This window comes from Triticum urartu, unplaced genomic scaffold, assembly GCF_056163025.1.
Source record: "Triticum urartu cultivar PI428250 unplaced genomic scaffold, HENAU_Tu73 scaffold217, whole genome shotgun sequence".
NCBI classification, from domain to species: Eukaryota; Viridiplantae; Streptophyta; class Magnoliopsida; order Poales; family Poaceae; genus Triticum; species Triticum urartu.
In genome coordinates, this window is record NW_028260388.1 from 6,275 (window position 1) to 19,686 (window position 13,412).

At 41.8% G+C, this 13,412-nt stretch overlaps 2 non-coding genes across 2 annotated transcripts; both read right to left on the reverse strand.

Annotated features, from left to right (window-relative positions):
- Positions 1-11,771: 11,771 nt before the first annotated feature.
- Positions 11,772-11,845, reverse strand: TRNAN-GUU (transfer RNA asparagine (anticodon GUU)). Its single transcript has one exon. It is a non-coding gene; the product is annotated as a tRNA-Asn (tRNA).
- A 130-nt stretch (positions 11,846-11,975) lies between these two features.
- On the reverse strand, positions 11,976-12,049 carry TRNAM-CAU (transfer RNA methionine (anticodon CAU)). The gene has a single exon. It is a non-coding gene; the product is annotated as a tRNA-Met (tRNA).
- Between the last annotated feature and the right edge of the window lie 1,363 nt (positions 12,050-13,412).

Genomic DNA, 13,412 nt, shown 5'->3' on the forward strand with positions numbered 1-13,412 from the left:
CGATTGAATCGGTTTCTAACCTAAGGAATGTGTTATTATAACCAAATATATCATCCAAGAGCCGATCTCTTTTTCATTAAGTATCATTAACAGACCGCTTGCTTACGAGCTTGGTAGCCGCCTTGGAGCCGAGGCAGACGGAGGAACCTCTCGAACCTGGAATCCACTTTCCACTTGTCCTCCATATGCTCGGGTCTGCTGTTTGACCAGTATCTAATGCTATTTCTTACTTCGACCAGACGGGCACTTTCGCATTACGCAGTGAGATCGCCTACTCCTCTCGAGGTTGGCATTTTCGAGTTCATATTTCATAGGTCACCATAAAAATTCCTACCTTTCAAATTAGCATATTTTTAGGAACATATCGAACTTTCATCCCGCATTATCTGTGCAAAATTTTATCATTGTTTAACTACTTCCTCAAACCATTCAATGCGCTATCTCCATCCTCTCATTCATCTCTATACCAGAACAATTAATTAGGCCCAGCCCTTCTATCATCGGCCTTGTTGAACTAATTACTTTCGTCTTTGTGCCACCTCAAAGAAGACATTTGATCATGGGCTTTTTTTTGTGATGAGGCTAGTTTGAACTATGCTTTTTCTCCTTTCTACACCCCTCTTGACACAAGTTTCGCACATCCAGTTCTCTTATTAGAAACTCCCTATAGATATACTTCTGACTGACTGATTATGGCTTCCCTGACTAGAGAAGGAAATGTCGGGAGGAAATAGAGATGATAGGACCACCTGAATGCTGGAGATGAGTGCTCGTCGTATTCCCTCGAGCAAAGCGGAGAAGAGAAGGGGGAAGAAAAAAGGTTCCTAACTCATTGGATAGCTTAATCTATTGGTCAGGGATCCCATCTTTACTTTATTTAGGTGCCTAGACTTTTCGGGGCATAGGGTAGATTTCACAGTCCTTTAAGTGAATACGCCTTCTCTTTATGTATAGAGCTCTTAAAGAATGGATCAGCTCCTAGCGAAAAAGTCCAAGGTCTGAATACCAAGAGCGGTCAAACACAGTGATCGGTCCCGGTCAATGGGTAGAAAAGCCCGCCCTATAATCTGAAGTAGTCTTCGACTAGGTATATAAAATGGATAAAAAGAAAGAAGGGGAGGAGAGGAGATAGATGCATTTCACTAGGCGTATATGATATTGGAAAGAATGGAATCGAGTAAGCTTAGGCCAACCGATAAGTCATCTTTGTGTAACTTCCCATATGCCTACTTCTAAGCTAAAGTAAGGAAATAGGGTGAGATAAGCAAGAATGAGCCGAACGAAGACGTAAGGTTTGTTTAGATGTAGTCTTTGTGCTTTTCAAGTTGCTTCTTGCGAAATCAACTAAGTTCGAAAAAGCCATGCCCAGGTTTCCGGGAGTTTAGATAAGATATGTCAGCTGTTGGAGGATCAATATTATCCGGGGGATCCATATATTATGAGGGAGTATAGAGAGGGGGTCTAGAGATAGTACAGTCTGTAGTGAACCTATTCATTAAATGGACTTTTCCCTTACCTCTCATCAGCTTCCCTTTCCCTCGCCGGTGCAGTGCCATCTGGATACCTCATAAATAAATCAAGCAGGCCGGCTAGTAAGCGATCCCGAGGGGCTATCTTCTCTCCCATGCTGGTGCCTTGCTTAACTCAAGTATAAAGTGGAAATTAAAGCCAAAATCCGGGGTGATAAAATTCCATTTGAATCTTGAGATCCAAGAAGAAGGATAGCTTCATGAGTTCGTTCTGACTCCTAGCTTAGCTGGAAAGCTTTTGCTTGTATCTGGCAGTGGGTGTAACATCCATCATACTCAAACAGAAGAAGGTTTGCTTATCTAGCTCCAAGGCAGTTATAATCATTTACAGAACCAGGGTTTGCACCTACTGAGGAGGAGAAAGGGCCGACGACCCATACTAGAACTCCAAGATAAGATCTTTCAGTCGATCAGACGGCCGAGGCCTTTAATAAGGTCCGGTTGTGCCAACGAGTTCTTCTAGTTATGAATCGCCGTAGGGAGGTAGCATTACATTTTTATTAGCAAAATAGAGCTCCTCATAGAAAAGAATGGCGAAGAAAGTGTTAGAGTACTTTCTTTCTGTTCAGTCCTGGAACTTATTCTTTTCCGATCGACCTATCAACAGTAGCGATCATACCCCGTCGAGCGAGTTAGGAGCTGCTCACAAAGAAGGCCGAAACCAGCTCACCTTGGAGGGTCTTCTCCCATCCAGTCAGAAGTGGAACTAAAGATTAGGATCGCGGGAAATAAACTGAAAGGCAAGAGTGGAGGTTAGCGGGTCTAAGATCTAGTGGGAACATTAGAGGTATCTTCATCATGAAATATGATTGAGATCACACGTAGTACTGACCGCAAGCAGCAGATCACACTACTGCTTGTTGATTCAATCTATCACGCTTACCACAAAACCGGCCACAAAATTAGAAGGATAAGGTGATACCATGAATGACTTATTCCAGAGACGAAGTCTTAGATTCCGGTACTATTGTACTAGTATTCTGAATATTGATACTGGGGCTATCACTGAACTCAGCGAACGTTTCGATCTGACGTCATGGAAATATTATACAGTCAAAGGTATGATTGCAATAGCTAGCGTAGAGTATAAACCTGTTTATCCATTGGTTAATCATTGGGTTGCACATACAGTTGCATGTTATATACTATTACAGAAATATATCTATCCAAGAATCCCAATCCCGAAGGAGGGCGATCTTACGACAGCTTCCATCGTGCCAGTGCTATACTTGGAAAAAGGCTCCTGTCCAGAAATTGATGATACCCTTCCTACATCAACGAGCATCTGGCTCTATGATGAATCGGATCCTTCTCAAATCCTCCCGATTGATTATATAATCAATATAGTGTATAGAGAGATGATCCAAGTTGCTGAGAAGTATCATCAGAAACCTGTTTATAAAGTGGGTCTTAGATTTTTAGCGCCCCATTCGAAAAGAGAGGAGATTAGTGAGTGCTTATCTTCATCAGATCTTTATAAGATGCTTTATGACTCGTTGGAGATATCAGAAAGACTACAAACCCTAGTCTCTAGTATACCGAGAAGGCCAAAGAAAACGAATACAGCCGATACTCGGAAAAACCCCTACATCACTAAGCTACAGGATAAGTATCAACTGAAGCTTCCAGCTGAAGAGACTCTGACGATTCAGAACTCTAATCTAAAACTTTCTAATCGGATGAGGGTTCCTAGTATTTGGAGCGGATATCCAGACACGCGCAACACAATTCCCTCTATTCGGTCGATTTATAATCAAATAGTCGCGGAGAGGAATGAGAATGACTTCTCTCCTTGTAAAATTCACTATAATCGAAAAGTGAAGAAGGTTAAGCAGGTTCCGGACGTTCCAACTCTCAAACCAGTCATTGTTGTTAATATGCTTACACTTTTATATAGAGATAGATATCAGCAGTTTAAGATACCACATTCAGGTGCGTTCGTTATGGTTAGAGCTAATCAACCTCTAGCTTTGAAGGATAATCATATGTTTTCCACTGACTACTCAACTGTTATGAAGGTTAGAGGTAATCAAGTATCTGTTTTGAAGGATAGTCATATGTTTTCTTCCGCTAATGACTCAACTCTTCTCGCTAAGTGTCTAACCGAGGGAGGTAGACGGTTAGTATATAGTTTGTTGACCGGTTTAACTAGGAGAGTGAAAAATGAAAGAAGGAGTATTCACGTTTATTTAACGAATTTCGATAGAGATGATAGTTATCGTATACTAAGGAATTGTTTGATACATCGTAAACATGAGTTCAAATGTTCAACGCTTACGAGATATAATAATATCTCCAATATGAGGGTGTATTCAGCAGTTAATAACCGATTACTTTTCAAAGTGCGGGACTTTAATGATCTTTTATGTTATATCCAGGAAGATGAGTTGCTTGATATGTTTTGCCGACAACACAGTTCTAAAGCTTGTAACACCGAGACGATGTCAATACACAATCTAGTAGAGAAAAAACAGGAATATGTGAACTATATGATGCATGATATTATGCTGTACGCAGCTATAATGCAAAAAGCGCAAGAACGCTATTGGATGAATTTCCAGATGGACCTCTTTTATAAGGAAAACTTTGCAGAAATGAAAACACCTAATTTCACGGTTAGCAACATCCTGAAAACTTATTCTTGTTCGTGTCAAGAAGTTGAAGGGGGGGAGGTCGAAGTAGCGAATCCGTCAATCGAGTCAAATACGTCTGATTGATAGTAGGATCGCTAACTAAACAACCGTAATTGATTTTTAGTGTATTGCTAGTTATGTCTTTGGTACGCTGACTCTCTGCATGAAGGTGATAGGAGCGCAGTCCTTGTAAACCACATTATTATTATGAATGCACAGCTCTGTACAGGGTCTATATGTAGGTTCTAACCTAATCCTACATGCGTTTCTCTCATCCTTTATCGTTTCCCTCACATCATCACCCCTTTTTCTTTTTCGTATTAAGAAGGGATTTATTGAGAGGTTTTTAATGTGTCTTTGATCGTCGAGCAGGATAAATGATAAATCGGTAGGTTTTAGAGTAGCCCTATTAGGTTGAAATCAATAATGCCCTCGCCCGTAAGAGTTATCCGGTAAAGATATATAATAACATTGTGAATGGTGATGTCAACATGTAACCGTAAAGATCAGAAGGGGCGATCTATACCTTTCTCAACAAGGCCGTACACTAGGCGTGCTAACAAGCCCTCCAACCTCCCGTCATCTATACACTCCATCTGACATAGGAAGGTTATCCCTTCCATTTATCGGGTACTCGAGTTATGGTGTAAAACGGGGGCCCGGTTTTATACACTCCCAGGTAAGTCGGTTTGTGCTTATGTCCTCATAGGGTTCGTTTTGCCCTTGACCTAGGAATAGAGTCATGACAAAGGATGAGGCACGCGATCGTTTTTGCTTCCTACGAGCGAGCGCTGCCAAATCGACAACACTTGTTTGACGTTATGCCGATTGCTGCAGGATGTTGACGGGAAGGCATCGTCGACTCTCTCTTCCATGTTTAGGTACTGTCTGAATAGGGTGAGTAAATCGTTGTATTTTATCCTCTAGAAGAGTGAAATATGACGAAGAGCGGTTCGAATGTATATAGATGGGGAAATTCCTACGGCTTCTATTTACCACTATCAGATAGAGGGCATAAATCTCTTGATAGCCTGTTCACATCAACTACCACGCTTAGCTAGTCTGTCTGTGGGGGTAGGAATAGGGTAGTCTCCCCTTCTTCGTAAGTAGCCGAACTCGGATCTTCGCAACTATCAAAACTCGAACTCAATAAAGCTTCTGAAAGTGGTTCCGTGTTAAGCGACTCACTCTCGTTGAAGGAGTATCGCCCGATGCAGATAACAGCGTTGAAGTGGAACTAGCTTTTTCTTTTTCCACTAGATTCGAGGTTACAGGACACGGAGTAGACATCAATCTCTTGGAAATGTGGTTCGTCTCAAATCTTCCCATTCTTTCTTCTATTTACGAAGTGGTATACCACCCTCTGTGCATGTGGAGCCATCTTTTAGATCTATGCCGTGGATCTAACAACAGCAAAAACACGTGCGACATTGCTATTTACCCCTATGGCATAGCTAGGATTGTAACGAAGCCTTCTATCACAGATAATCCTCGCTGTTCTCCACTTCAATACACCCATCCGCTAAAACGATGACTTTTCTTTCATGTGGGGTACAAACCAGACAAGGGGTTGTACTATTCTCCTCATCGAGATAGTCGATTTTCCCAGGAATACCTACATCTTCTAACAACGATTCCAGATCGATATATGTTTCATCCTTGATTACTATAATCACTTCGCTACCCAACCGTGAGTAACTAACTCCTGGATATGCCTTCCATATCTTCGAGTCAAATTGCGCCCTCAAGTAAACGTGAAATAGCACCCGAGAGATTTCTCCTATCTCTGGGACATACTCCCATGACGCATCCCACCCTTTATCCTGATAGTAAAAGGGGTTGTTTAACAACATTCCGATCAGCGCTTCTTCCATGCTACTCAACCCATCTACATAGCTTAACACAACTTTCTGAAGAGTATACTTCTTCACATTCCATAATGAGAAGTCGATCTTGTACACTCTTCTTACATTCGTTGACATCTTACTAATATAAGAATAGTGAGCTTCCTCAAGATCTTCCAACTCGTAAACGTTGTGCGGGTGACCTATCAATTCCAATAGACGTTTTGATAGTGCCATCAATACTAGTAAATCTACGCCGCACCCCGCTCTCCAAACATTAGTAGTTTGGGTTTCCGCATCATAATATTGGTGTGAATACCCTCGTCTATATTCACCGTGGAGGAGAGCCTCGAAGGCGTGAGGAATTTTTGTTAGAGAACAACACTCTATGTTTGATAACACATAACGATTAGCTAAAATTGCTTTAACGGCGCGCTCCATACGGAAACGGAGGACTCCCCGACTCTCCCATCCCTTTGGGTCGCTATTATACATTGTCTCTACTGTTGACGCTAACCGATATGCGGGTCTACTATTCAGGTATATACAATAGCTCCTTCTACCATTCCTATTTATGCTATATAAGATATCAGAAACTCTAGAATTGCTTCCATCCATTCCCATACTAATTATTCCTGAAATACCTATCTTAATTGATTGAATTTGAAACTGCATCCTCATCTGTTTTTGCCTCATAATCATTTTATTATTCGTTCCCTCCTTTCAATATGTTGCTGAGAATTTCTGAGAGATTTAGGTCTGGAGGAACTACACCAGTCCCAATGCATACTCCACCAATTATTAGACCAAATCCGATGAGAATACTCCCCCAACCCACATTATTACTATTGCTATCGGGCACGGGACCCTCACCCCCACCATCTGCTGCTGGAGGGAGAGGTATGCCGCCCTCCCCATCTTCGATCCCGCCATCAAAGGGGCCGTCGTTGATGTTTTTGTCGTATATGATATGAGGGATGTCATCCCCTACAGTGGGAGGATCCATAAGATCTGAATGCATATTCTCCCACGAAATTAATAACGATCCACCCGTCGCCCACCCTAGAAATGGTTCAGAATTTCTCATAATTTCCATGAAATTACCCATCCCTGATATGAGTTCCAGAATCGCAGCATCACCTTGTGTGATACTCAACAATGTCATAGTCCCACAACAGCCTAACTGGACACTTGCGAGTAGATTCCCATACACGTATCTGTAACCCACAGACGTATTATCCATTATGACAAGGGCTTTAGTCTTCATCGCTAGAGCATTGATACCCCTATGCGTCCGGAACCAGTGCAATTGGTGTGATAGTTCGTTATGCAAGTGTTGTATCGCTGTGTTATATTCAGGAATACGACGATCAAAGACTCCTTTATCCCAAAATATTTCCTTCATCGTTCTTAAACACATGAGATGATTCAAATATGCCATATGCCATATAAATGTTGGGTTCCGCCCGAATTCCTGCCAAGACTTTCTCTCATTAAAATTGATTTCCCTCACGACATCAGGATTTCCTAGATGAGGATTTGCCCTTTCAGTGTAATCGAAACAGCTAGTCTTATAAATGAAATCGTGATTACGCTCCTTCATAAACCTAATGAATTTTCGTTCATAACCACTATACCCACTCAAAGATAACGAGTGTGACGCACTAGAAATCTCCACGCCGCAGCACTTCGGTTTAGCCGTGCTTAGTTTCTTCAGCCAACCGTTGAAATCATTAAATGCCCCCATTTCTTGTATCATCTCATACGGTTCATAAACTCTCCTATTATCAATAAGTAGATTTCTGAAATACCTGGCATAACTACCAGAAGCAGAAAGAGGTGTTTTCTTATATAGTGGTGGTTGAGTATTCGTCGTAGGTATACGGGTCTCATAAACAGAGTGGGGAGACAGTTTTTGAGTCATTTCGCTTTCGTTTCCTTCATTTTATCCCCTTTTTAGCGGTGGATATTCAAGTTATTAATCGCTTACGATGTGAATAATATAGATTCAATATCTAATGATGAGGTATATATTATTGATAGTAATCATTCAGCGTCTAATAAGCGAGATGACATAGAAGAAGTAGAGATGGAGATCAAATCGACTTCTAGTGAAAAGGGTAAAGGTTTTGCTATAATTAGTAAAGAGGATTTGATTGCTATAGGAATCGTCCTTGGATCGGGGGCAGACGGTGGTGATGACGGTTCAACTGGGTCAGATACTTCCGCTACTTCATTAGGGAAGATGAATAATATCTTCGGTCGTTGTTCAAAGATCAACAGTTTAATCCACAGAATTAGCTGTCAATGTATATCTGCTCTGAAACATTATCAAATCGTCGATATTAGTGCGACATGGGCTTCGTTAATCGATTTATTGTGTGCTCTCGGAGGTGCTATACAAGGTTGGGCTGCTCTATATGAAACTGAAATCGTGATAGCTTATATAATCTATCTGTATTTAGGGGAGTATTTTACTAAATACCGGTTTGATATCAGTCATCGCGTAGCTGGAAGTGCTTTTGATTACACTGTTTTTGATAGACCGAATACTCGCATAGTAAAGGCGCCTAAGAAATCGTTATTGTTTGACAAAACCCTGCCCTTTTTTGCAAATTGGCCTGCATCTTCGACCATTCCGTGGTCTACCATTAGAAATAGGTATTATTCGGTTAATAATTTGAATAGAATAATGAATTCTTTAGGTTTAGTGAGTATAAACAAGTTAACTCTGTCGTGGAATGAGATCCATAACACATATTATGGTTCTGGGGTGAAATCCCTATTTGCTGAAGGGTACACAAGACTATTAGTTCAAGTTACAACAAGGGCATATGCACATAAATTCGAGGGGGGTAGTTTCTGCACTTTCCATATCCTCGTTTTATTAGGGATCGGGGTAGTTGTTTGGTACAAATTTAGTGCACAAGATCCACTTACTCTACCACTAGAGGATACGAAGCTCCACTTGTTCGAGCCATTCAAACATTATAGTTCCGTAGTAGAGGGTTATAATAAAATCACATACTGGATGACTGAAGATGTCGTGGAGATAGTTTATAACAATTATAAACCTTCTTGTGAACCTTTTTGCCGAATAGTTGAGGTTAATCAATATGATATGGAGCATCTGGCTCAAAAAGAACGTATGGCTTCGATTGGACTAGCAATCATGATTGCAACCTTTATCACTACAAACGTGATTATACCTGTAACACTACCCCTTATACAATACTGAAAGAGGGCATATTATAAAACTATGTTTTACCTAATGAATTTACGAGCTATTTTACACCTGGAATTTATAAGCAAGAGATTTATACTCTTAAAGGGTGCCACATAATTCGTTGAGGGGGAATTCGGACATATAGTTCGAGGCGTAATTTGTCGAGAATTCTGTATTCTGAGACTATACTAGAGTCGTCATCTAACGTCAGCCTTCTCTCCACACAGCCTGCATGTAGGCTATTACCAATCAAGGTATGCCACATCCTTCACTTAAGGGCGGGACGTTGTATAGTGTAGTCTATTATAGGTGCGGTTTGAAACCACTTTGATTCTCTAAGGGTTTGCCACAATAAAGAATCGCTATACTGCAGATAGTCCGCCTGCTTTCAACGTTATTATTGTTTATGATTTAAGGCTGCAACCTCCTTATCTGTAGTTTGGGTTGCCGGCGGTGGTACGAGCCATCCCCCTCCTCTGTTTTAAAAAGATTGAAGGATCTTAACATCAGAAGTGCGGCAAGCAGACTGCCATGAAGAGTGGAACTATATTGGTTAGACGGGAGTCTTGTTACAATACAATGTCCAGAGAAGGTTTTTTTCTGCCGGGTGTTTGAATCTGTCTGATCTTGTATTGGATCAGTGATGTTCATTTCGCTCGTGCTAGAAAACATATTCTCTATATGTTCAAACCGCTTTTCTGAGAAAATAGACCTTTAAGGCGAGGTACAATGCATACACAATTCTCATTCATTCCTAAAATGATTTAGAAATAGAACAATCCGTTTATAGAATTCGCTACTGCGCGAGGGGAAAGGTTCTACCCTCAATCTTACTTGTATCAACATGTGACGAGGAAGCGTCATTGGCACATGTCTACGACAAATCCTATTCGAGAGGCACCGAAGGCTGGTTAGAGATCGGATACTCGACCATAGCTACCTCTTTTTCTAGATCTGGTTAGAGATCGGTTGACTCCCCCACAACAACTCATGCACTACATAAATCTCATGCGGTTGTCCATACCTCCCATTTAGAGCACATATCTCACAGTGGTAGGCTTGGCGAGTATACCGACCGTCAACTTCAGGCACAACCACGGGCAACCTGAAAAGTAACGACGATATTTTCTTATACTGCTCTGGAAAGAGAAACAACACTACCTCAGGGCGGTATTCATTCTCGATAACATCCATATATGACCCGAAAGGAAGATCGATCCCAAAAACGGTATCTGAATTCAACACTCTAATTTGAATCTTATGTGCAAGAAGTTCAATGAGTCCCGATACTCCGATTTAGAAAGAACCTCTTCTGCTCTAGCATGGGATGCTCGCCGACTACATCAGTACACGCTTTATCATAAATAGGATGAACGCTGAAAGTCCTAGAGTCTCACTCATGGCATTTGCTCGAGTTATAGAGGCTCTATCTATATTCTTATTATCGTGCTTGGATAGCAATCCTTTCTTTCAATCGACTAAGACTGTTAGAAAGCACATTCATATAAGCCTTGCCTTTCAGTAACTATCCTTAGCGCTGTTCTTCTGCCTATCTCCTATTGGTCAGACAGATCCGGGCTTATCAAGTGGTACTGAAATAGGGTCAAATTCTGTTTAGTAGAAAGGAAGGAAGACGGCATGGGTCTCGTCGGACTTGATGACGATGCCGAAGTATAAGGGAGGCATGGGATTTAGAGACATTGAAATTGAGAATCTGGCTATCTTGGCTAGGCAAGCCTGGCGGATTCTACAAGATCCTATGTCTCTTAGCGCCCGGGTGTTGAAAGTGGTTTATTTTCCAACTGCTCCTAAGTGCTGCTCTAGGAAACAAACCGTAACAGATATGGACGGGAATAAAAAATGGACGCTGAGTAAATCTGTAATATTCCTATTAGCCATGTCACTTAGGGAAACTTCTGGGCGTGGCCCGGCATTATAAGAAGACCGGTAACAAAGGAAGGAGACTATCTATTTGCTGAGACTATGGTTACTCTTAGCTTGACATACAGAGTTTAGGATGTGATCGATCGGTCGGGAGGACAATAATAACAATGTAGAGAATTGGTCTAGCTACAACCCTCCAGTGGAATTAAAGCGACTCGCCAAGGCCAGTTCGATAGAAAGGGAACCCTTGTGGAGAGACAGGATCCCCATCTTTCGGTGGAAGAACCTCTTGATCTTACGCCCTATGTTCTTGGTAAAGTGAGCTATGTCATAGCCTATTGCTACCCGATCTACAAGTCGGTCTACTTCTGGCTCTTGCCTTGATTGGAACGGCTTTCGAGTAAGAAAGGGCCTTTACTTTCCCCCTGAGGGTAGGAAAATCATGATCGGGATAGCGGACGTAAAGCTATTGAACTTAGGTATGCTCTTTCCTTTTGTCGAAGTGGAATCGTAGAACACAATGTGATACGATGAGATAGAAAATGCAATAGAAATAGAAATAAGGATAGCAAACGGGTTACCTACTCTACTCCTAAGGGTCAAAGCAAGCCCTTTAATTCCATTCTTTATTCTTACATTAAAGAATGAATCAAATCTCCCCAAGTAGGATTCGAACCTACGACCAATCAGTTAACAGCCGATCGCTCTACCGAACTGAGCTATTGAGGACGAACGAATTGCTTAATAAGCTGAACACCCACATAATCTCGATTTGACACAGCAACACTTTCCATAACAACAGGGATTAAAAAACAGGTGATCAGGACTCGGATCCTGGGTATCTGTCTGACGTGTGATAAGGCGGGGACAGGATTCGAACCTGCAGTCTTCAGGTCATGAGCCTGATGAGTTGACCAATTCCTCTACCCCGCTTCTTCCCCTGATCTTTCTTTCCCTCTTCAGTGAGTGACTCGAAAGAACTAATTAAATAGGGGTTTTCGATCTGCTTTCTATACTAAAATTCGAGAAATCATTTTTTGATTCAGGTTGATTCGGGCAGTTCAGTATTGAATTATCCATCCTTTCGAGTACTAAAATGCAAGAAATCTCGTCGTTGCTACTACTTCCCGAATTCCAGTTGGCAAATACAATTATAGTTTGGAAGATCGCCTGAAGGTGTTAACTCTGAACCTGAAGAAACAGAGCAGGCAAGTTCAGAAGCAGAGAAGAGTCAGAAAAGCGGGGCAATAGCAATCATTGAAGCGGGGTAGAATGCATAAAATGCAATACGTTCCCCACGAGAGGCGAGGCACCTTAGGTGCAGACTCGCGACCGTGCTCCCAATCTGGATCTGGATATGAGATTGAATAAAGTTATGATATCGGATCGGAGTACCAATGCATCCGTACTGACTGGCAATAGTTGAGCCGCATAAAGCAAGCAGTTCGAGACTCAATATGCCCACCTTTTTGGTGTATCCGTAGCTTTCAAATACTTAGGTATCCCAATTCACCACAGGAAGCTCCTAAATAAGGAATCGTGTAGAAGACTGATTTTAAGCTAGAATGGGTCTTTCAACTGGTGCTTGATACGTGTTACTACGACGACCAAGAATCTTCACGGAGTGGAAGTAGCAATAAGTTTGAAGCTCGTTGGCTTTGTGCAGAAGCAGTGGAATGGAAAGCAATAAATTGTTTAAGAAGAAGTAAATAGTTCAGCTTGAAACCAAAGTCCAGAGTTCTTCCTTCATGCTTGCTTCCCAGTCGATGGCCCTACTTTCACCTTCCTCATCGATTTAGTGAACGATTGATGTACAGCGGGAAGAACCGCAGACGATACATCACCTTAAAAGCTACCTATACGTCCGTTTTTATATCCAAACAGAAGCCTCTATAGATGACCCGGAAGACAGACACGAGCAAACATCTCTGCGCAGAAAGCAACCGGGTTCAAACAGAGATTGACTATCTCCTTTTCTTGCTCGATCCTCTGGAAATCGTTTGGAAGGTAGATTTTGCGAATAACAAGTGTGATACTGACGACGTGCTCCTAAGGCGACTGCTTAGTCGACAAACCAACACTTATACGAATCGCTAGAGCTCTCGGGTGGGATCAACTAGCTTACCCAGGCACTGTTTGCTTCAGACATGGCTACAAGGAAAGCAGCAGTATCTTAGGACACACGGGTAAGCAGATCTTAGACTTAGTACACTCAACGCCAACAAGAATTCGGCCCTCCATACATATCGACACACCCGGGGGCTCTGTTTTAAGTGCAGTGAGAAATGGGGCCATG